This window comes from Artemia franciscana, chromosome 21 (assembly GCF_032884065.1).
Source record: "Artemia franciscana chromosome 21, ASM3288406v1, whole genome shotgun sequence".
NCBI classification, from domain to species: domain Eukaryota; kingdom Metazoa; phylum Arthropoda; class Branchiopoda; order Anostraca; family Artemiidae; genus Artemia; species Artemia franciscana.
Window position 1 is genome coordinate 5,420,628 of NC_088883.1, and position 24,187 is coordinate 5,444,814.

Sequence of the window (24,187 nt, forward strand, 5' to 3'; positions counted from 1 at the left end):
GGATCCCTTTCATAACAACATATACCCCATAGAAATAACTTGCAACGCCTGAACCCTGACCCTGAAAAGTTGTCGACACCGAAGTTTCTATTATCTGACCTTTGATCTATTTGAAAAATGCCTATCTCAAAATTTGTATCAGATGGGCTTGGGAGAAACGCGTGTGCGAGGAGGGGGGGCTAGTTGCCCTCCGATCTCTTTTGACTCTCGGAAACTGGATAGAACTTTCAATTTCCGATCAAATACGAGCATTCCTTCCATAAGAACAGTATATACCCCCAAGACATAACTTACAACGCATGTCCCAGACCCTGAGGGATATGTATCGACGCCAAAGTTTTTCTTATCTGACCTTTGAACTATTTTTAACAAATGCCTATCTCAAAATTTTGATCAAATGAGTTTGGGGGGGGAGGACCTGGAGGGGCTCGTTGCCCTCGGATCTCTTTTGACTTAAAAAGTGAACTAGTAGTTTCAGTTTCCAATCAAACCAGCCCTCTCTGAAGTTTATACTAGCATCCGTTTCATAAAAACCATATATGCTCCATGGACATAACTTGCAACGCCTGCCCTCGGGCCCAGGGGGATGTGTCGAGACCGGAGTTTTTTTTATCTGATCTCTGAACTTATTATCAAAAATGGCTATCTAAAAATTTGTATCGGATGAGTTTGGAGGAAAAGAGTATGGGGGGGGATAGTTGCCCTCTAATCTCTTTTAACTCTTAGAAAGTGAACTAGAACTTTCAATTTCCATTCAAATGAGCCCTCTTCGAAGTTTATACGAGTATCACTTCCATAATTACCATATATATATATATATATATATCCAGAACATAACTTACAACGACTGCCCCCAGGCCATATGGGGTTGTATCGACACCGGAGTTTTTACTATAAGATCTTTGAACTATTTTCAACAAAATGTCTATATTAAAATATTTATCGGATGTACTTGGCTAGAAAAAGAGCGTGGTGAGCTATTTGCCCTCCGGTCTAATTTGACTCTTAAAAAGTAAACTAGAACTTTCAAATGAGCCCTCTCTGAAGCTTATACGAGCCCCGTTTCCATAACCACCAGGAGTTTTGGGGGGTTGTAACGACACCAGTTTTTCTTATCTGACCTTCGAACTATTTTTAACAAAATTGCCATCTTAATATTTTTATTGAATAAGTTTAGTGAAATAATCGTCTAGGGGGGGGGGCTATTTGCCCTCGAACCTCTTGAAACTCTTAAAAGTGAACTCAAACTTTCAGTTTCCATTCAAATGAGCCCTATCTCAAAATTTTTATCAGATACATTTAGGGGAAAAGGGGCAGGAGAGGCTAGTTGCCCTTAAAAAATGAATGAAATCTCTTCTGACTCTCTAAAAATGAATACAACTTTCAATTTCCAATCAAATGAGTCCACTGTGAAGTTTAAACGAGAATCCCCAAGACAAAACTTACAACACTGCTCCCGGGCCCTGGGGTTTGTGTCGCCCCATAGTTTTCGTTAAGCTAGTTGCCCTCTGATCTCATTTGACTTAAAAAGTGAACTAGAACTTTCAATTTCTAATCAAATGAACCCTCTCTACATCTTATACGAGCACCCCTTTAATAAGATTCATATACACCCCTAGGGCGTAAGTTAAAGCATCTGTATCGACACCGACAACCAGAGGGGGGGGAGGGGAGTTGTATCGACACCTGAGTTTTTACTTTATGACCTTTGAACTATTTTCAACAAAATCTCTATATCAAAATATTGATCAATTGGTTAAAAAATAGTGTGGGGGGGGAGAGTAAAAAAAATCTTTTTTATTCTTAAAAAGTGAACCAGAACTTTAAATTTCCAATCAAATGAGCCCTCTCAGAAGCTTACACGAGTCTCCTTTCCATAAGAACCATATATATTCCCACGACGTAATTTACAACACCAGCCCCCGGTTCCTGGAGCGATCCGTCAACACCAGAATTTTGTTGTATGATCTGAACTATTTTTAACAAATTTGCTATCTGAAAATTTAGAAGTAAGGGGAGGGGCTAGTTGGCCTCCAATCACTTTTGGCTATTAAAAAGGGTACTAGAAAATCCGATATCCAATCGAATGAGCCTCCTCCAAAGTATTTTTGACGACCCCTTCCATATGAAGTGCCTCTGGGAAAAAAATAAATAATAATGAAACATTGGAGCCATATGGCCTTTATTATAGGCATATAGGCCTCAGATTTCATTGACAAATTTTACAGGATATCCGTTGCAACATAAAATATCCCACAAATACAAATAATTCTCTATCAATATACTCAGGGGAACAAATTTTAAAATGCTTTCAACCAATGAACTCCCTTTTTTACTGAAATTGGTTAACTAAAACGAAAATTCAAAAATTTAAAACTTAATTATACTTGACCTGAGAAAAGCAACACATGAAATAAAGGAAAATTTAGTAAAGTTCTAAACAGGCGAAAATTAGGGGGTGAGGCCTTTGAAAACGCCCTTTCTCTCGAAACTTGTTCATGTTTACCAAATTAAGGCTTGTTCATGATATAAAGAAAAGAATGCCAGTCCATTCTAACTGGAAAGCTTGGTTTTCCGATCTGTTATGCCGAAAAATTCTCTAATATTCTTTTGCACAAAAAGAGAATTAGTTAAAAATGTCAAGACTACACTTACTCTCTCAATTACAGCTCCTCGGAGTAGGCAGTTGGAGCAAGGTCAATAGCACCCATATTATGGTATCTCAACTTCTCTTTTCTGTAAAGTCCCAGTTCTTGTGTCCTATACCCTCCATAGAATATAGCTGTACCCAGATAATGTTCAACTAGAATTAAGTTTGGATTTGTAACTTTTGATGTATTAGTATTAGTACAAATTGAAATAGAGCCAAGTGAATGGGAACAAAATTAACAATATTAGTCAACAATGAATACCAGCTTATATAAAAAGTAATCCACAAATGCAGTTGAAAAGTCGACAAGCCTCCAAAAAGGGTTAAATAAAAAGAAAAAACGAGAATCATAAAAGATTTTTAAGATTAGAAATTTTCAAAATAAGAAACATGTTTTTGGTCCCTCTTTTTTATATACCCAGAAATGGGGAATTCCGACCAATCTGAGGTGGGAGGCCATGGCCCAAACTTAGAATATTGAATTTTAAGCCAAATAATAGTTCTGATCAAAATAGGTTTAACGTACTTGCTTCGATTGCATATAAAAATAGTCTACAGCTTACAGTAAAGCTCACAAAAAAGTCGTCAGTTGTAAAGTTTCACGGTGGCTCCACGGAAATAGATGAAAGGCAAGCTGAATTTGGCCATAAGAAGCAAGTGCTAAAGGCAGCTTACGCTAAGGAAATCCCTGTTTCGGAAGTGAAAAAGAGACGTTGTGGCTCTTTGCAAGAAGAAGGTGATCCCACAGCCATTCCATCATGAATACGAAAGTTTGAGTACTTTGAAGGGTGTGAAAGAGGTCCTTCTTGAGACTGATGAAGATGAAGAAGCAGGAGAAGAAGACAAATTGTCTGAAAAATAGCCAATGACTAAGTGATTTACAATCTGTACTTTTTGTATTCGAGTTTTGGATAAAAACAGTTTAGCTGAATTGCAAGGTTTTCCAAGATATGCGTTTTCCAAATGACACTCTGCCATAAGGTAACCGGTTAGTCAAGCGGAAACCGCGTGTCGGTGTTTCTGTCAGAATTGCTTTAGTTGAGTTGTTTTGGTTCTTCCCACAAGATCCGCCATAAAAATTTGCTATCTAAAGTAAACGTTCCAACAGCACAACTACTAATGAGAAAAAGTTATTATGTTTTTTTCACCTCCTGAAATTATTTTGAAAAAGGTAGATACATGGTTTCCAGTTAACACCAACGATATAATACAAATTCCAAAATACAGGTATTTTGAATAATACAAATACATTTATATTTCTTTTGATTCTTTTCTGTTTATTTTGGGGGTTAAGGGTTAAATTATCACAACAAGGTAAGATGGAGATCAAAGACATTATTTTACTTACTTGTTTGAAATAAGGAATTTTGACCTTTTCAAATTTCCTTAGTACGGATTTGGAGGGACTATATGTTACTGAAATTGAGAACCTTTTAAGTTAGAGAATGTGCTTTCAACTAGGAAGATTACAGTGCAGAAGATAAAAACTTAGAGGAGATGAATAAAAGTACTTTTCCAGGAGTTTAAGGAGCATGGGCATCAATTTCCATCAATTACCATGAATCTATTATTTTTAAGATTATTTTTAAGATTTTTAAGATTATTATTAATGCACTATTTGTGTTACATTCTAAAACCTATCACAGAATCCATTCAGGCTCAAATGGACTAAACTTTCAGGCTCTTTCTAATCAGCCTTCAAAATTCTTCTGGTTTAAATCCCTTCCTCCCCACTTTGCAGACACTGCCATTAAAGAATGAAAAAATTGACCATTGTCAATTTGTATGTAATATACTGGTGTCTGCTCAGCTTTTCTTCCAAAGTAAACAGTTAAAGTGATTCAACCACCACCAAATCTCACCACCAGCCACAAGTCTAGCAGACCTAATCTGCACACAGAATACTGAACTCGAAAATTTATCCCCCTGATGTTTCAATTTCTAGACTAAAAAGAGCTACTACAAGATATATAATCAAAATCAAGCCATCTCAAGATAAATATGTAGAAACCACTTACAGTAGACGGATTCATATTATATGGTGAGTCAAAAGAAAAGGACTGATTATTCTTGACTGAAAAGCCTTCTCTCCCCACAATAGAAGAAGAAGATATATACATGACATAAGAGATTGCCTTCATAGCAAGCTAACATGGGAGTTTAATAGACTGGTCAAGTGTAACCTGTTAGGTCAACATTGTTTAGAGAGAGAAATAGTGAATCAAAGAAAAATCACCAACAGGCTATAATCATTTATACTGAAATAGTCTTCAGCAGTTTTTTCGTATTGAGTAGAGAAATTTGTTTGGCAATTTCTTAGAAAAATTAAATTTTTTAATATTTCCATTTAAAAAAATAGAAAGAACAAAAGAAATTAACACCCATAGATTTGAAAAATCACCCCACCCCCACCCCCACCCCCTAGCTAATTTCTATGAATTGATGCCACTGAATTCTCTACCAAATAAATTTTCAATAAAAGCATACCTACAATAAAAAGAGATTATGTGACTACAAAACCACTTCTTCCAGTATGGATCTTTTAAAAGAGTGGAACTAAGCATTAAACTGATTATTAAGAATAAAAAAAATGTGTTTCAAGAGCAATGCAATTTATTTACATTTTTAGACATTTTAATTTCCAAAATCAATTTCCAAAAAGGCAAATAATGGATTTTCAAAGCTGACATCAACACTAACCATTTGATTAACAGGGGTTATCCTCTTTAGTGCTTCTAATGGGGATGAAATGGTGAGTAAGCCAGCATATCATGATTCAAAATCTAAACCGCTTTTGCTTCTCAACAGCACCAGGAAAATAACCAGAGCTTAGGGTAAACAGACATGAAAAAGAAGCCCTATGCTTAAAAATTAAATAAGGTTTATCTTCATTTCTTTTCCTCTTGTTTTGGGGGCTAAGTGCTGAATCATCATAACAGGGTAGGATGGAGGTTAACCCTTTAAGTCCGGATGTCCTTTTAAAAGGACAAGCAGGTTTGATTGGTAGCAATGGCTCGCGTATGGTTTCAATCGGTATACGCCATCTCTTGTTGACATCAGGCGGCTTGATGCTTCAGTGAGTTAGTAGTAGTAGTATCCTCTTTTTGTGTAGCTATTCTACTACTAGATGACAAAATTACTTTCTTACCTGAATTCAGCATTTCTTCTGGTTCAGGAAGGACAATCGGGCCGTTATATAAAAGCAGTCCGTCACCTTTCTTCGTCAGGAACTCAATGCTCAAGTGTGAGTTTTCACACATTTCAAGCGATGGATACCACGAATATCGTGATCGTGACCCCGGAAGTTTCTTGCGGTTTGTTGACATCTAGGTCCGTCGTAACCACTCGGACATTGACACCTTTTAATGGTAGAAATTAATGAAAGAAGAAATTAATTAAAAATTTTGAAGAAAACCGTCAATAGCATGGAAAATTGTGATTCCATTAGGTCATTTCAAACTCGTTTTTAGCACCAAAATAGAAACAATGAAAGACAGAGAAGCGAAAAATACAAGAAATTTTCGAAGAAATATTTTTTTTTAAACAACTACTTAATGACGTACTGACACTATTAGCCTCATAATGAAATTTCTTGGGGGGGGGATAAGTTCTACCAGGAGCTTTATTTTCAGCAATCTAAATGGTAATATTTAACTTTTCCTGTTTATACATAATTTTTCAAAGTGTTTAAAAATACGTATACAATGTATTCATATACATTCCAGGCTTTTGGGTTTGGTTTTGCTTCTAAGCTTTATTTTTAGATGTTAATAGCTTAATGATTTTTTTTATGAAATATAGAAAAATATTAGAAAACACAGGCGATTCTACATATATCTTGTTATTATATTAAATTTCAATCAAAAGTCCAACAACAAGAAAGGGAATGAGATTAGTAACCATGATTATTTAAAAGCAAAGATTTCTAGCCTAAAAAATAGGAAAAAATTATATTTGATAAATGTTGCGAGAAAAATTCCTTGCAACGGGCGGGATTGAGCTCAGGAACTTTTGATTAATAGCCATGGCCTCATCCACTGCACCATCACAGGGTATTATCTAAACTATTTTTTTCTAAGAAGCTCTTCACACACTTTTGATAGTTAGGCTCATGTGCCTAACATTTAAGTTGTATAGAATTTATGCAAATATGCAGCTTTTATATATAAAATCAAACGAAAGTAAACAGCAACATTAAAAGATAAAACGGTCAGGAGTTAGCTTATATGCTTGTGGGCTACCGCGCCCTCGACCCTATAGCCGTAAGAATGGCTATTCTTTCCACTAAAGTCTGTTTTTTTTTGTCAATCCTTCAAGAAGAAATGTTCTTACACAACCCATCTGACAAAATAAGCATCACAATGCATCGAGAAGGAAAGGTTTTTATTCACTTATACTTTGAATAACAGAATTTTCAGTTAAAACGAATTGTGAAACAATGTGTAAATAAACCATTCATAATTAACAACTGAATATATTTTTTCCCCTAAAATACTTACGGGTTACGTGAGTCACTGCAGGTGCACATGTAGGATTTTTATTTTCGGGGGGATGGGGGGGGGCAATAATAAAAAAGATTTTATAGTTTAAATAAGAAGTACCCTAATATTTGGGAGAAATTCAAAATTTTGGGGTATGTGTGGGTGGACCCCGAACCTGTACGCGTCCTTGAACCTATTTATAGACTTAGGGAAAATAAATTAGGAACATAGAATTTATTCGCTTACATTAACGCTTCAGTGTATCTTCGTCCAATGAAGTACGACTTGGAAGACAGAACATCAAGATAACACATCAACTAGAACACCCGCTCATGATGGGTGGGTATTGATCGTGTATATGCTCTCGGGTGTGCAACCACAGTTAATGTTGCAATATAGCAGTCTAACATCAAAAGCTGGTAAATACATATTCCAAAAAAAATATTTTTATTTTTATCAATGAAAATCGTCATGACCGTTTTTTTACCGAGACACACTCATACCACGACTATTTATACCCCTTACATTGCACCATTTCAAGTTCCAGCGCAGTTTTTCATTAAAAAAGAGATTGGAACCTCAAAACATATGCATTGTAAAATTTCTGAAACAATAGGTAGGCTCAGGTAGCACATCCACTCGAACACCCACCAATGATGACTGTGTATTCACGTGTGTAGGTATAGATCTGTTATTAATACCCAAAGAGATTATATCTTTATTGTGATTGCGTTTTTTTCCGGCGTTTTCGGATGTTTTTTTTTTGGTTAGACCAAGGTAAGTAGCCTTTATGTTTCAAAAATGGTGACTGATTTTCATCTGAGCAGCTACCAGAGGTTTATGAGCATGTTGATAACAAATTTAAGGCTAAGATCGTAATACGGAAGTCCAAGACAAAAATCTAGCATTTACATATTACCAAAGACCGGACATTCAAGTTTTACGAAAATTACCCTAGTAACTGCTATTACTTACATTACAACTGTTTATAACCTTTACGTCTTAGTCCCAGCGCACAGTCCTCTATTAGAAAAAAGATTTAAAATAAAAAAAAAACGCTGTATACTTTCTAAAACCACTGGTACACTCGGATAGTCACTCAACTCGAACATCGAACAATAATTAGTATGTATGCAGGGATACAGGAACGAATCTATTATTAATACCAAAAGATATTATATCTCTATTGTGACAGTGATTTTTTTAGCATTCTTACTTTTTTCAATTTTTCAATTAATCATTTTTATTTTCCTTTAAAAGTTAGATTAAGGTAAGAAGCCTTCATGTTTCAAAATGGTGTCTAATTTTCCTCTGGGTTGCTATTAATGGTTTGTGAGCCTGTTGTTTACACATTTAAGGCTAATAGAAAAATTCCCCTAAACCCTCAACAACTACCCCTATTACTCATACCACAACTAATTATAACACTTACATAGCACCGTTCCTAGTTTCAGTACATCGTCCTCCATTAAAGCAAGGATTTAGCCGACAGAACATCCCTGCCGTAAAGTTTCTAGCACCACAGGTGCACTCCGGGAGCACATCAACTCGAACTCCCACCAATGATGTTTTATTAGCATTTACCATTACAGGTAGGGCACTAATTTCCATTATGTTAGTGCACGAGCCAATAAACGCATAATTCTCTTGTAGACATCCATCTATAGAAACCATTTTTATGTTGATTCAAACCTCAGATTAAAGCTTGAAAAGGAAGTAAAGAGAACATGAGAATTCCTCTATGAAAATACTGAACACAATGACAAATTTGCCTTCCCCATAGATTTAAAAAATGCATTTTGCCCTCCCTAAATTTCCATCAATTGAACCACTGATAATGAAGAACTACTATGACTATACCCTTATGCATTGTTGGTAGTCAGCCAGGTCAAAATATTGAATTTTGGAAACAAATAGCATTTAAAGAATGACACATTTTAACTGTTCCAAGGACACTGAAAATGAAGTTTGATTTTTTGATTTGGCTCCTTTGAAAGTTATACAAAGATATATGTCTTAAAAAAGGAAAATAGGGACTTTAATGTTTGGTCCAGTATCAATTCTTTATTTATAAAATACTTTATATAAAATTTAATATTATTTCATACAAAAATGGCCAATTCCAACAGTTCATTATTTCATAAATTCACAGCTGATTCATAATTGTTTCATTTTACCAATTAATACAAAAAGCTTTAAAATCTCAAAAAACTGAGACACTATGGCAAAAAAAGAAAAAAAACATAAAGCCCTGTTGACCACAACCAGGAGGACAAGGAACTATTTGCAGCTGAAATTCAGTGAATCCACTACAGGAAATATACTACAGTATTTGTATGGCATGAGGTCAGAGGCGCCAAGTCGCAAAAACGTACGAGGGAAGGGAGATTGTTCTTATATTTTCAGTGAAAACCCCAAAAAGGCATTTTTATGAAAATACCGAAAAAAAAACCTATTTTCAAAGTCTGGGAGGATATAGAAGACGAGGGCAAATTCCCCTTTCAACTGACACCCTTGCAAAAAGTAATACCTTACCTCGAGGTTAGGTAAGAGAAACTAAGGCAGGAAGATGCTATAGCTAGAAAATCATTATACCCACCTTATGAGCCATCACCAGAATCATATACCCGTTTTTTAGCGTAAAATATTCATCTCAAGAAATCGAATTTTTAGTAATGAATTGTTTACCTATTAAGTGAACAGGTTAATTCCCTCGTTACCATCTCACTAAATGACTAAAAACCTTATAACAGGAAGCCATAACCTTTGGGGAAAACCCTTTGTATTTCCATTTAAGCTGACAAATAGGATAGAAAAGAATTCAACCGTATATCCTTAGTATACCCTAATCCATAATACCTGTAGAATAGAATTTATTTACGCTAAAAGCCCGTAGGCTACGGCAAAAAATACAAAACCAAGAACAATTACAAAAAAATGACATAAATCGTAACATAATCCTACAGAAATCTGCTTCTATGATTCATCACGAGACGAAGGAATCGTGCCAAGCTTCTGACACACATAAAACAATCATCCACATACACTCTCACCAACCAATCAAAATCATAATCTCCCCTACCAAACACTTCAAATCTCCTATCACTCAATTCCTCACATTCACATATCAAGTGATATACACTCTCATTTAAACATCCACACATAAGATCAAAATTTTGACTCCTATTACAACACACCTAATTCTTAACACAATCTTAAAACGACAGAATAATAAATTATTATATTATAACTGAATAATATTATATTATAAGTTATACTATAACAACTGAATAATAAGTTATAAGTTATTTTTCAGCAAAAATGCTTTCCCAGCTTTGTTGTTCTATTCATTTCTAACTATCAGGTACCGTCTTTTCCCAGTTCTAGGAACCTTTAAAACAAAGATTATTTAAATTCAATTTCCCCTCCTTATTGATAAGTGCCTAGAAGACAATCGCTTCTCAGTATTTCTAGCGTCGCAACCTCCTTTCCCCCTTTTCCCAACGAGAACAAAAGTCAATCCCCTCAAAGACTGCCTTTTAATAAATAGAAAAACGAGAAATTATATAAAAAATAGGAATGATTCTAGTACATTTTTTGCCAGCCTTTTTAGTGTCCCTCCCCTAAGAAAGGGTAAAAATTCAGTTGCCCCCTTACAATGAATAAATAGAGCCAAGCTATTTTTTAACTAGTAGAACTTAATTATCTCTTTAGTTACTGATTGACAAATGCTTTGTCATTTTCTAAGAATTTATTTATATATATGTATTTGTATGCATGTGTATATCCTCCTTGTCTATTTTATCACCCACCAACCCCCAACCACGGGCTTCAACCTCCAGGTTAAGAAACAATACCTAAGACATATAAAACAGTTTGCGATCAACCTTTATGGAGCCAAACGAAGGTGAGTGAAGAGTTTACACTGCAAAGAATGTGATGATGATCTTATTGTAAAATAAGTGACCACATGGGATAAGAGTTTTTAAGAGCAACTGATTCGGATATAGTGATTGAGATAATATGCTGACTGTTGTTATTTGACATCACCTGAAGCTTCTTAGCACCAATATGCAGCGCACCAAAGATACAGGATGTCGATACCTGTCGATAATGGATGTCGATACCTGTATAGACAGGTCGATACCTGTCGACCTGCTATTCCCATAGCATGGGAATGTGCACTCTGTACTGTATGATTATGCGTACTGTGGGTTTACATGGATAAGATTTTTTTAACTCAATTAACAGGAAGCAGAAGTACATAATGAGGTTTGCACAATATTTAAGTTTAATTATGAAATCTATAATTTAATGTCTTATGAATTGAAACTGTCTATAGTTTAAAAATAATTTTGATAAATGAAAATTTAGACATCCTGTATCCAAAGATACAGGATGTCGATACGTCCTCATCTGCGACTTCATCTGAAGATGATGACAAGGAGAACAGGGGAATAATCTTTGGCAAAAATTCAAAGAGAGCTAGAGCCATGGGAAGACTTCCAGAGGCAAAGGTCGGAGATGGGACAGACTGGATGAGAATCGCTCAGGAAGCTCCAGCTGACAGATAAAAGTGGCAGTCGGAAGCGACTCCAAGATCTACTGGTGCTGGGCAGGACGGTAATTTCAAAAGTATTATGTAAATGGAAAGGTAACGTAGTGTAAGGAAGATTAAGAAAAGTAAGCTCTTAGTTTTCCAGGAACTAACTTCTATAGGATTGTCGAGCATATATAATAAAACCATCTTACTATTTTATTAAAGAAAAACGAATCTTTGATTAAAGTAAAAACCTATTTAATATACATCGCATACCTAAGGTAACTACAAATTTAATAAAAACTGTTACTACGAACTTAAGCTATATATCCATTTTCTAATGAATTTAAAACCCCCTCAAAATTAGATTGTAAATAATTGCAAAATTGCATTGAATTTTCAATCTTCTCTAAGCAAGAAAGTTCCTATCCTATAATCAATGATAAGTTCGATTGACTTTTTGACGTTGCTGAGATCAACTATATAAAAAAAAGCACAAAAATAAAATTAAATACGTTCTTCTGGCGTTATAAGAAAGTATTTCAGGTGAGCCTACTGAAATATAACTTCCTTTTATTTTCCTTCATTAAAACGGCAAAAAAGCCTAACAAAGTACTTAAGGCAGAAAATAAGAAAGTGACCAGATTTTGTATTTTAATGCAAACAAAAGTTTAAAAAGGTTATGTTAATGATAGTCGCGTAGAAAAGTAAAATCATAAATCTCTACCTGCCAAAATAGTTGTCTGATTTTGGGTTGTACCAGACTGAGAGAGAGAAAAAAAAGAGAAAGCAAGAACTGCAAGACTACGACCTTCTAGCCCTGAAAATTTTACTTTTTAATGTGTCTAATCGTTTTGGCTGAATTTCAGCAACTAGTACAATATATATTGACCCATATACGACGTAAAAAAAGAAAAAAAAGTCCAACCATTTCAAATTAAAAATACGAGAATATAATAGAAATCCTATTTCACAAGAAAGTGAAAGAAAAAGATAATAAAAGCAGACTTACCTCTTCTCGTCTTTGTAGTACGATTCCGTTTAATCTTTCGGCTTTATAATATGGCAAGCCATGAGCAGGGAAATGAATATTCAGTAAAAGGGGAACGTTCTTTTCTCATTTGCACGTTGAAGACATCAACATTTTCAACTGGAATGCTCAGCATTGAGGCTAATTTTTCTCTGAGTTTCTGAAGCTTGCTCTTAATTACATCTTGTGTCTGCAGTAGTAAAACAGTGTAAGCGGAATCAAGGATTCAAAAAAAGGAGATTTATAGTATAAAACGAAGGGAGAGAGAGAGAGGGAGAGGGGTAAAGGTGAGAGAGAGAGAGAGAGAGAGAGAAAGAGGCAGAGACCAACATACACACTACCTGAAATGTCATTTGATTTCAGGGTTTTACAGACCCCTCAATACTATAGAATCTCTTCTTTAGTATTTTATCTTAAGTACTTTTATCTAATAGTACTTCTGTTAAGCATTCTTACTCCATACTGCGGATTTAACAAAGCAGAAAAACAACTGCGAAGAAATGATGATCACCGAAAACAACGCAATGGTGGTCAATGGCGTCAACCAGAGGGGGGGAGCAGGGCAGGAGTTCTCTAAACTTTTAAATTTTCGCCAAAACTTTGAAAAATACAAATTCTTGGGGTATTTTCATTGCAAAATAATTTTTAGGTATGTAATTGAAAATACTGAACACAACGACAAATTCACTTCAACGTTAGATTTGAAAATAATACATTTTCCCTCCCTAAATTTCAGTGAATTGACACCTCTGATAATGGTTACCCTAATATATTATTTGTAGTCAGCCGGGTCAACATGCTAAATTTTGAAAATGAATCGCGTTGAAGAATGAGATTTTTCAACCAAGTCGTTTTTATGTTTAACTGTTTCACAGGTCAATTAAATAGTGCTCAAAAATTGCTGAGTAGCCACACAGCAATGTATATTTAAATTATATTTTAGTGGCATTAATATACGAAAATCTAGGAACAAAAAATGTATTTTTCAAATCTAGAGGGGGGAGATTTTGTAACTTTTTCAGTTTTTTCAACGAAAATACAAAATGAGGAATTTTCAAGGAAAATACCCCCCTCCCCACAACAAGAGCTAAGAACTCATATGGCACTTGTGACGAGGTCAAAAGAACCAAGAGCCAAGAGCTCATATGGCATGAGCTCTAGCAAAATTTTAAGAATCAATAGAATGCTTTAAAAGGAAAATCAGAGGCTTAATGCCGGTCGGGATTAAAATAAGAGCAGTGAGTCACGAGGTGCTTCTAAATTTAAAAATCCATTAAGATCCGATCACCAAATCGTAAGTTAAAAATACCTCAATTTTCTAATTTTTCCTCTCCCTTCTGCCCTCCCCCCCCCCAGATGGTCGAATCAGGGAAAACGACTTTATCAAGTCAACTTGTGCAGCTCCCTGACACACCTACCAATTTTCATTGTCCTAGCACGTCCAGAAGCACCAAACTAGCCAAAGCACTGAATCCCCCTAACTCCCCCAAAGAGAGCGGATCCAGTCCGGTTACGTCAATCACGAATCTACCACATTTATAAGCGTTTCCCAAGATTTCTGGTTTCCCCCTCTAACTCCCCCAAATCTCAACAGATCTGGCCAGGATTTGAAGTAAGAGCTTTGAGAAATGAGTTCCTTCTAAATATCAAATTTCATTAAGATCCGGTCGCCCGTTCTTATGTTAAGAATATCTCAATTTTTCTAATTTTTCCAAATTAAAAAATCCGCAGCTCTCCCAAAGAGAACGGATCCGTTCCAATTATGTCAATCACGTATCTACAACTTGTGCTTATTCTTCCCATCAAGTTTCATCCCGATTTCTCCACTCTAAGCGTTTTCCAAGATTTCCGGTTTCCTCCCCCCAATGTCACTGGATCTGGTCGGGATTTAAAATGAGGTTCTAAAGCACAAGATCCTTCTAAATATCAAATTTCATTAAGACCTGATCACCCATTGGTAAGTTACAAATACCTCATTTTTCTAATTTTTCTGAGTTACCTCCCTCCCCCCAAACTCCACCAAAGTGAGCGGATACAGTCCGCTTATGTCAGTCACTTATCTCGGGCTTGTGCTTATTCTTCCCACCAAGTTTCATCCTGATCTCTCCGCTTCAAGCGTTTTCCAAGATTCCCCCCCAAATGACACTGGATCCGGTCGAGATTTAAAATAAGAGATCTGAGTTACGAGATCCTTCTAAATATTAAATTTCACAAAGATCTGATCATTTCTTCGTAAGTTAAAATACCTCATTTTTTTAATGCTTTAGAATTTACCCTTCTCCCTAACTCCCCCAAAGAGAGCGAATCCGTTCCGGTTATGTCAATCACGTATCTAGGACTTGCGCTTATTTTCCCCACCAAGTTTCATCCCGATCCCTCCACTCTAAGCGTTTTCCAAAATTTTAGGTTGCCCCTCCCCCAATGTCACCGGATGCGGTCGGGATTTAAAATAAGAGCTCTGAGACACGATTTCCTTCCAAACATAAATTTTCATTAAGATCTGATTATTCCTTTAAGTTAAAAATACCTCATTTTTCTAATTTTTCAGAATTAACCCTCCTCCCCAACTCCCCCAAAGAGAGCCGATCCGTTCCGGTTATGTCAATCACGTATCTAGGACTTGCGATTATTTTTTCCACAAAGTTTCATCCTGATCTCTCGGCTCTAAGCGTTTTCCCAGATTTCCCCCTCCAACTTCCCCCAATGTCAACAGATCTGGTCGGGATTTGAAATAGGAGCTCTGAGACATGAATTCCTTCTAAATATCAATTTTCATGAAGATCAGATCAAGCATTTGTAAGTCACAAATACCTCATTTTTCCAAATTACCCCCCCCCCCAACTTCACCAAAGAGAGCGGATCCGGTCCGGTTATGTCAGTCACCTATCTTAGACTTGTTTTTATTCTTCCCATCCAGTTTCATTCTGATCTCTCCACTTTAAGTATTTTCTAAGATTTCCAGTCCTTCCCCCCAATCCCCCCCAATGACGCTGGATCCGGTTGAAATTTAAAATAAGAGATCTGAGTTACAAGGTCCTTCCAAATATGAAGTTTTATGAAGATCCAATCAATCTTTTGTAAGTTAAAAATACATCATTTTTCTAATTCTTCAGAATTTACCCCCCCCCCCCAAAAAAAAAAAAAAATTCCCCCAAATAGAGCGGATCCGTTCCAATTATGTCAATCACGTATCCAAGACTTCTGCTCATTTTTCCCACCAAGTTTCATCCTGATCCCTCCACTCTAAGCATTTTCCATGATTTTAGGTCCCCCCCCCCAAACTCCCTACAATGTCACCAGCTCCGGTGGGGATTTAAAATAATAGCTTTGATATCCTAATTTTTCAGAATTAACCCCCCCCCCCCAAAACTGCCCCAAGGAGAGCGGATCTGTTCCAGTTATGTTAATCATGTATCTAGGACTTGGGCTGATTTTTCCCACCAAGTTTCATCCCGATCCCGATCAGGTCGGGATTTAAAATAAGCGCTCTGAGACACGATATCCTTCCAAACATTAAATTTCAACAAGATCTGATCAACTGTTTGTAAGTTAAAGATACTTCATTTTTTCTATTTTTTCCGAATTAACCGGCACCCCACTCCCCCTCCCCAGATAGTCAAATCGGGAAAACGACTATTTCTAATTTAATCTGGCCCGGTCCCTGATACGCCTGCCAAATTTCATCGTCCTAGCTTACCTGGAAGTGCCTCAAGTAGCAAAACCAGGACTGACAGACCAACAGACAGACCGACAGAATTTGCAATTGCTATATGTCACTTGGTTAATACAAAGTGTCATAAAAAACTCCACTAAGGACGGATGTCCTTTTAAAAGGACATGACGGATCTTGAACCCTGAAACAGTTACTGAAAATGTGACTCCATATTTGAGTTCAGTGAATTTTTTTCATCTAGAAACATCCTTCAAATATTTTTTCCTATCAATTTCATAATTCAGTACTTAAAGGGTTAAAGAAATCAATTTGCTTTCTTATTTGAAATAAGGTATTATGCCAATTTCAAATTGTCTTGGTTTGACTTAGCTGTTGACTCTAAGTTATTGAAAATGGGTTAGTACAAAAACCTTGTAGCTGCTTCAGATGAGAAAACCATTTGAACTCTGCAAGGTGGGATTTCCCTTTTCCCAAAGTGTGCAGTGGGGAGGGGTCTCCCTTCCCCTTAACAATATTCTCTAGTGAATGTGATTTGAAAAGAGAAAATCACAATGCACTAGACCAAAACTTAGAAGAGAGGAATACAGGTGCTTTTCCAGGAGTTGTAAGAGCATGGGCATAGATTTATATCAATTATTGTGAATCTATTATTGGGAACATATTGCTAAAAGTATATTGTAATGTACTATATTTGTTACAGTTGGCATGGTTACATTCAGTTGGTTAAATTCAATTTTTTTCCAAGTCAAAATAAGTTATACAAAGGACAAACATCTAACCTGAAAATACTCAGCCCATAGGAAGTGATATTTATTGCATCAGAACATAAAAAAGTGAGAGATAGAAAATAGTGTTGCAATCTCAATTAGAGAAAAGTAGCAGTCATTGCCTTAAGTTGTATGCTCAAAGATAATTTCTTAAACCACACCGGTCTGCCATAATACAAAGAAAGAAAACAATCAGAAATTGGGTTTTTAAGGCCAAATGAGAACACTGATAGTGTTCTCATTTGGCCTTAAAACCTTATTTTTGATTGTTTTCTTTCCTTATTTTGCACACTCAAGTTTTTTCACACACAAAAAGAAGAAATATTATTTAAACCACTAGACAGTAGGCTAGACCAAACAGGTCTAACAAAATAGATATTTAAATTTTGTTTTTGAATCTATAACTGCATATGTATTGTTAAACATTCATTTTAGAATATATTAGCTATAGGGATTTTCTGCTGTCTAGTTTTTAGCTAGGTTAACAATGTTAGCTAACAAATATTTGTTTTCAGACACATTAAGGGTTAAAGAAAATCCTTAAAGCATGAATAGGAAAGTGTTCAGATGTGCCTTGAGAAAATTCCTTTATAAAGATCTGAAAAACAGCAGTGGAATTTAAAAATGATCAAGACTTACAAGGAAATACTGGAAATTTTAATTTACCAGAATTTCACTGGATTGATGGTTTGCTGTTGCAGAAGGGGTTGAACACTAAAATTGCCCACTTCTGGACTGCCTTCATGAGCATTTGCTATACCAAGCAATTGATTTTCCGACCAAGTATAGAAGTGGGCAGAACCCAACCCTAATAGACCTTTTGTTTATTAATGACGATGAGACGCTCATTAGTGTTGACTTGGAACCACCATTTGGAGCAAGTGACCATGTTGCAATTACTTGTAGGCTTAGGTTGTACCCACAGAAGGATAATTGGATTAAGCATGTATACACAAATTACAACCAGGTCAGACATGAGCAAACTGGGATTGGTCATTCATTGATGATAAGAATATGAAGGAGGCTTGGCTTGAAATGAAAAGGGTTTTAATTAAAGCAACAGAAAAACATACAGTAATTTCCTGGAAAAGAAGACCCAAAACCCTACCATTTATCACTCGTGATGTCAAGCAAGCTGTATGTAAAAAGAAGAAGTATTGGAGCAAATATAAAAGTAACCCCTCCCATGAAAACTATGAGAAATTTAAACAAACCTGAAATAAAGTTAGGCATCTCACGAGAAAGCTTACGACAGAATATGAAGAGGGATTGGCATTGGATTCAAAATCTAATCCTAAGAGATTTTGGAAGTATGCTTCAGCTTGGAATCCAGGGAGACACTGAGTTACAGAACAACTTGTGAATGGCAAGATAGTTAGTACCCCAAATGATATAGCAGCTGAATTAAGTAGACAATTTAAGTCAGTGTTCACGCCTCCAGACGATGCCCCCTTACCAGAAGCACCAGAATATTCTATTGAAGAACCTATGCAAAAGATGACTGTGGTTGCCTCTGATGTGTAGAGGCAGCTGAAGCTGTTTAATCCTAACAAATCAATTGGCCCTGATGAAGTTCACCCATGAGTATTGAAACAACCTCATGTGGAAATAGCTCCTCCCCTTGCAAACATGCTTCAGAAGTCTCTTGATACTAAGCAGATTCCTCAGGACTGGCAGGATGCAAATGTTACACCTGTACACAAAGAGGGTAGCTGCAATAGCATTTCCAATTATTGACCCATTAGTCTTACATCTGTAGCTGGTAAAATCTTAGAAAGAATCATGAATACTCACATTGTTGAACACATGACCACTAACGAGCTGCTCAATGATAGTCAACATGGCTTTAGACATGGACACTCGGTTGAAATGGTGCATATGATTATGTTACTGAGCATCTAGATCAAGCAATCAGGTATTCTTTTCAGAAGAGGCGGAAGTGTTAAATGGAGTGCCCCAGGGTCCCATCTTAGGACCAACTTTATTCAACATTTATATTAATGATGCACAAACCACAGTCAAAAATAAAATAAGTCTTTATGCTGATGACTCCAAACTCATTGGAACTGTCAATACACCCCATAAGAGAGCCTCTATGCAGAATGACCTGTGGGTACTTTCCCATTGGGCAACTTTGTGGAGGCTTGAATTCAATGTAAATAAATGTCAAAAAATCCACTTTGGAAAGAAAAACGAGAAATGCCCTTATCATGTGTTAGGGATGGATGGATCAAGACAGACTATTACCTCATCTGAAGCAGAGAGAGACTTGGGGGTCATAGATGATAAAGAATTAAAATTCACTATACACACACAGACAGCCTTAGCCAAAGCACTCCAAACCCTGGGCATTTTAAAAAGAACAATCACTAGCAGGTCACCTAAGGTGATGACTAAATTATATAAGGCATTGGTCAGGCCTAATTTGGAGTTTGGCATGGGTGTTGCTAGCCCCCTCAACAAAGGTGACCAGCAGAAGTTAGAAACATTTAAGAGACAGGCTACAAAAGCAATTGAGGGATGCAAATACTTAAACTACTCATCCCATCTGAAGAGGCTGAAACTTCCCACTCTTGTCTACAGACGTAAAAGGGGTGATATTATCATGACAGATAAGCTCCTGAATTATAACTCTCCATTAAATAAGCTATTTCAACTTGACCAGTCTGCCAGAACTAGGAGGCATAGTTGGAAACTGCATCAGAAGAGAGCTGCCACTAGACTATGCAATAACTTCTTCACTTACAGAATAGTGAGCTTGTGGAATTCTCTCACCAAAAAAGCAGTCACTACCCCCAGCACTGCTGCCTTTAAAAGAGCCGTTGATGGAGAATGGTCATCAAAGCTGTGGCAAACTGAGTGGGATGCCGTTGAGACGTCCAACCATCATCATCACTAACCAGCAATTCTACAGGATTTAATCCTTATTTTGCTGGACAATACAATTTAAGGTAAAATATTCAGATTGTTTTTTTTTTTTTGTTTTTTTCATGGAATGACTTGGAAAACCAACTAAGTCCCTATTGTTGATTAACCGGGGCAGAAATTAATGGTATATATCAGTTCACTGAGATTGATACCTTCACTAGCCTAGCTTCTGAGGGATTTGTAATCATAGCCTATACACCTGTCAAGTAGGCAAATTTCTAAGACTTAGAAATAAGAAGAACATTAGATCCTTGGAGAAGGAAACTATTCAACACCTTTAGCTTAGGTGAAGTGCATTACTTTTATGGAAAAATAGGCTAGGTCTATAGGTTACTCAAGATTTTAAGATTTTCAAAGTTGCTATCAGAATTTTTCATGTGTTCCATCAAACTAAAAAAAAACTAAACAGCCTTGGAAGATTAGGCTGTGTCATTAAATTTCAATATAGTCTATACCTAGTCATCTAGGTATAGAAGGAAATCAAAAACCAGATAAGATACCCAAAGGAAGGAGCAAACTTCCAAATGAGACCAGTAAAACCTCTAACTACAAAGGATACAACTAGATTATGATTTAGAACATTAGGCTGTAAATTTATGACAGTTCATATTATTGACTTACCAGTAAAGTGAATATAACTCACAATGTCTTTTTTATGTTCTTTATAAATATAATAATAACTTCTATTGCAAATTAGAATTTAAGCACTTTTAAACCTAATATAACCTTATTATAAGTAATTTTGTCACTGAGAAAAAGTAGTATTATTTTCTTAAAAATGACCAAGAAAACAGCACAGAGAAAACGTAGTATTATTTCATTGGAAAATGACCAATAACTCATACTTTAATTGAATATTCATCATTTTTAGGAGCACAAAAAGTGCTTAAATTTGAATTTGCAATAGAAGCAATTGTTAAATTTGTGAACAGCATAAAAAAAAGGCATCAAGTGGTATGCTAACTTTATTAGCAAGTCAATAATATGAACAGTCATAAATTTACCAAAATTTTTCTTCTAGACAGTAAAACCAGTGAGCCTATATTACATTTTTGGTACATGTTTAGTTTTGTTGCAAGCTGTCTAAACTGGAAACTAGGTGAAATTATAGCAGTTCATATAACTGGCTTACCAATTCAGTGAATATACCACTTGATGCCTTTTTTTATGTTCCTTACAAATATAATAATTGCTTCTACCTTAAATTCGAATCTAAGCATTGTCTAAACTGGAAACTAGGCAAAATTATAGCAGTTCATATAACTGGCTTACCAATTCAGTGAATATACCACTTGATGCCTTTTTTTATGTTCCTTACAAATATAATAATTGCTTCTACCTTAAATTCGAATTTAAGCACTTTTTAACATAACCTAACCTTATTATAAATAATTTTAGCACCAAGAAAATATAGCATTATAAGAGCATTGAAAAAAGGCATCAAGTGGTATGTTTACTTTATTGGTAAGTCAGTTACATGAACTGCTATAATTTTACTGGAAACTATGCTGGAAAACAGCATAGTTTCCATACTATAGTAGGCCTGGTAAAATTCTAGTTAATTGACTTCTTGCCATCTCAGAAAGGGTTTAGGTTAGGAAAATGAAACTTTCAGGGATGAATCTACAGACTAAAGTGTGTCCTGGGAATGTGTTTTGAAGTAACTACCTCTACTCCTTCTCCCTCTAGAGGGCCCTGACCTTTGAAAATATGTGTGTTATAAAAGTGAAGCCTTGTAAAATAGATCTTCCACTTAATTGAAGTAAAACAAAATTGTTTTCAGCTTCATAGCTTTGCTCAATTCCATTTTATAAGGTTTTAAAGATATGCAAATGCATTTCCTAAATTTTGGAAAAAAAAACATTGTTATGGCTCAGAATTCTACTCAAATAACAGGAATTGCATTTTCAGAACTAATGAGAGAGAAAAAACAACTAGTAACTGAAAATTAAGGTATAATGTTTTGTCAAAATTTCAATAGGTATAGAACCTGTCATGTATGCAAATTTCAGGGCCCTATAGAGGGAGAAGGAGTAGAGGTGGGTACTTTAAAATACCTTCCTGGAACATACTTTAGCCTGTAGACCCATCCCTGAAAATTTCATTTTCCTAACCTAAACCCTTTCCCAGATGGCAAGAAGTCAATTAACTAAAATTTTACCATAGGCCTACTTAGAAATGCTAATTCTAGGAGCACATCCATTTCTGGTTGACTCTTCTCCTCCTTGGGGAAAACTAGTAAAATGTAAAGTGAATATAACACTCAATGTCTTTTTTTATGCTCCTTACAAATATAATTATCACTTATATTGCAAATTCAAATTTAAGCACTTTTTGACCTAATCTAACTTAAATAATTTTGGCACTAAGAAAAAGTAGTATTATTATCTCAAAAATGACTGAGAAAACATAGTATTAATTTGTTGGAAAATGACCAATAGCTCATAATTTAATTGAAAATTTGCTATTTTCAAGAGCAGAAAAGTGCTTAAACTTGACTTTGCAATAGAAGCAATTGTCATATTTCTGAACAGCATAAAAAAAGGCATCAAAAGATATGCTAACTTTATTAGTAAGTCAATAAATTTACCAAAATGTCCTTCTAAACAGTAAAGCCAGTGAGCTTATAGCCTATTAAATTTTTGGTAAATGTTTAGTTTTGTCACAAACTGTCTAAACTAGACACTATGCTGCAAAACAGCCTAGTTTCCATACTATAGTACGCTATTTAGAAATGCATATACATTTCTGGTTTACCCTCCTCCTCCTTGGGGAAAACTAAAAATACATAAAGTGGCCTTGCTTACAGGTAACATTACTTATAAACCATAGCATATTAGTCAATGAGCCCTGCAGGTGTGGGCAGCTGGGCAAGGTTTGTATTCTATATTTGGTAAAATTCTAGTTAATTGACTTCTTGTTATCTCAGAAAGAGTTTAGGTTAGGAAAATGAAACTTTCAGGGTTGGGCCTACAGGCTAAAGTATGTCCCGGGAAGGTATTTTAAAGTACCAACCTCCACTCCTTCTCTCTCTAGAGGGCCCTGAAATTTGCCTACATGACAGGTCTATACCTATTGAAATTTTGACAAAACTAATTTTACCTTAATTTCCAGTTACTAGTTGCTTTTTCTCTGCCTTTAGTTCTGAAAAAGCAATTATTGTTATTTGAGTAGAATTTTGAGCAATATCAGTGTTTTTTTTTTTCAATTTAGGAAATGCATTTGCATATCTTTACAACCTTATAAAATGGAATTGAGCAAAGTTATGAAGCTGAAAACAATTTTGTTTACTTGAAAACAAAAAGCATAAGCACATCTTAAGCATAAGATCTATTTTACAAGGTTTCACTTTTATAACACATATTTTTAAAGGTTACCAATGTCAGGGCCCTCTAGAGGGAGAAGGAGTGGAGGTAGTTGCTTCAAAATACCTTCCCAGGAAATACTTTGATCTGTAGATTCATCCCTGAAAGTTTCATTTTCCTAACCTAAACAATTTCTGAGATAAGAAGAAGTCAATTAACTAGAATTTTACCCTATATTTAGTTGATAAACCTTGTTTGAGTTTTTCTCTTTTTTTTGTCTTATCACTGATTGTTGAATAAAAATAGAATACAGACCTTGCCTTACTGCCTGCAGGGCTCATGGAATAATATGCTTTGCTCTATAGGTAATGTTACCTATAAGCAAGCCCACTTTACATATTCTTAATCTCATTGGAGAGTGCTCATTGGATGTGCTTCTCTAATAATGACAAAGAAACAATAATGCAGATAATAATGACAAATAATCATAATATAAATACAAATAATACAATAATCATAATACAAATAATCATAAATCATAATGACAGATAATAATGCAGAATAATAATGACAAAGAAATCAGAATCTTGCTATAGGAGATGAGTAGAAATTAAAAAAACTAAAACTAATGAAATTAAATGATTTAAAAAACCCAGCAGGCTTCTAATAGGCTATTAATTAATAAATACACATAAAGCTGAGGACGTAGCTTCCATAAGATACTTACTAAAGGGATTAAAATGGAAGTGACAGTTTATTTCTAGACTAGAAATCTCAAATTCTATGGCTAACACCACGCTTTCCATTATTTCC

The 24,187-nt window shown here is 35.4% G+C and overlaps 1 long non-coding RNA gene across 1 annotated transcript in view; it reads right to left on the reverse strand.

Annotated features, from left to right (window-relative positions):
* Nucleotides 1–24,187, reverse strand: part of LOC136040620 (uncharacterized) — a 50,362-nt gene extending 26,175 nt beyond the window's left edge. The window contains exons 1-5 of the long non-coding RNA XR_010620842.1: nt 24,102–24,187; nt 12,684–12,891; nt 8,564–8,835; nt 5,799–6,009; nt 2,656–2,803 (exon numbers count right to left, since the gene is read on the reverse strand). This is a non-coding gene — a long non-coding RNA (uncharacterized LOC136040620). The remainder of the gene's footprint in view (nt 1–2,655; nt 2,804–5,798; nt 6,010–8,563; nt 8,836–12,683; nt 12,892–24,101) is intronic.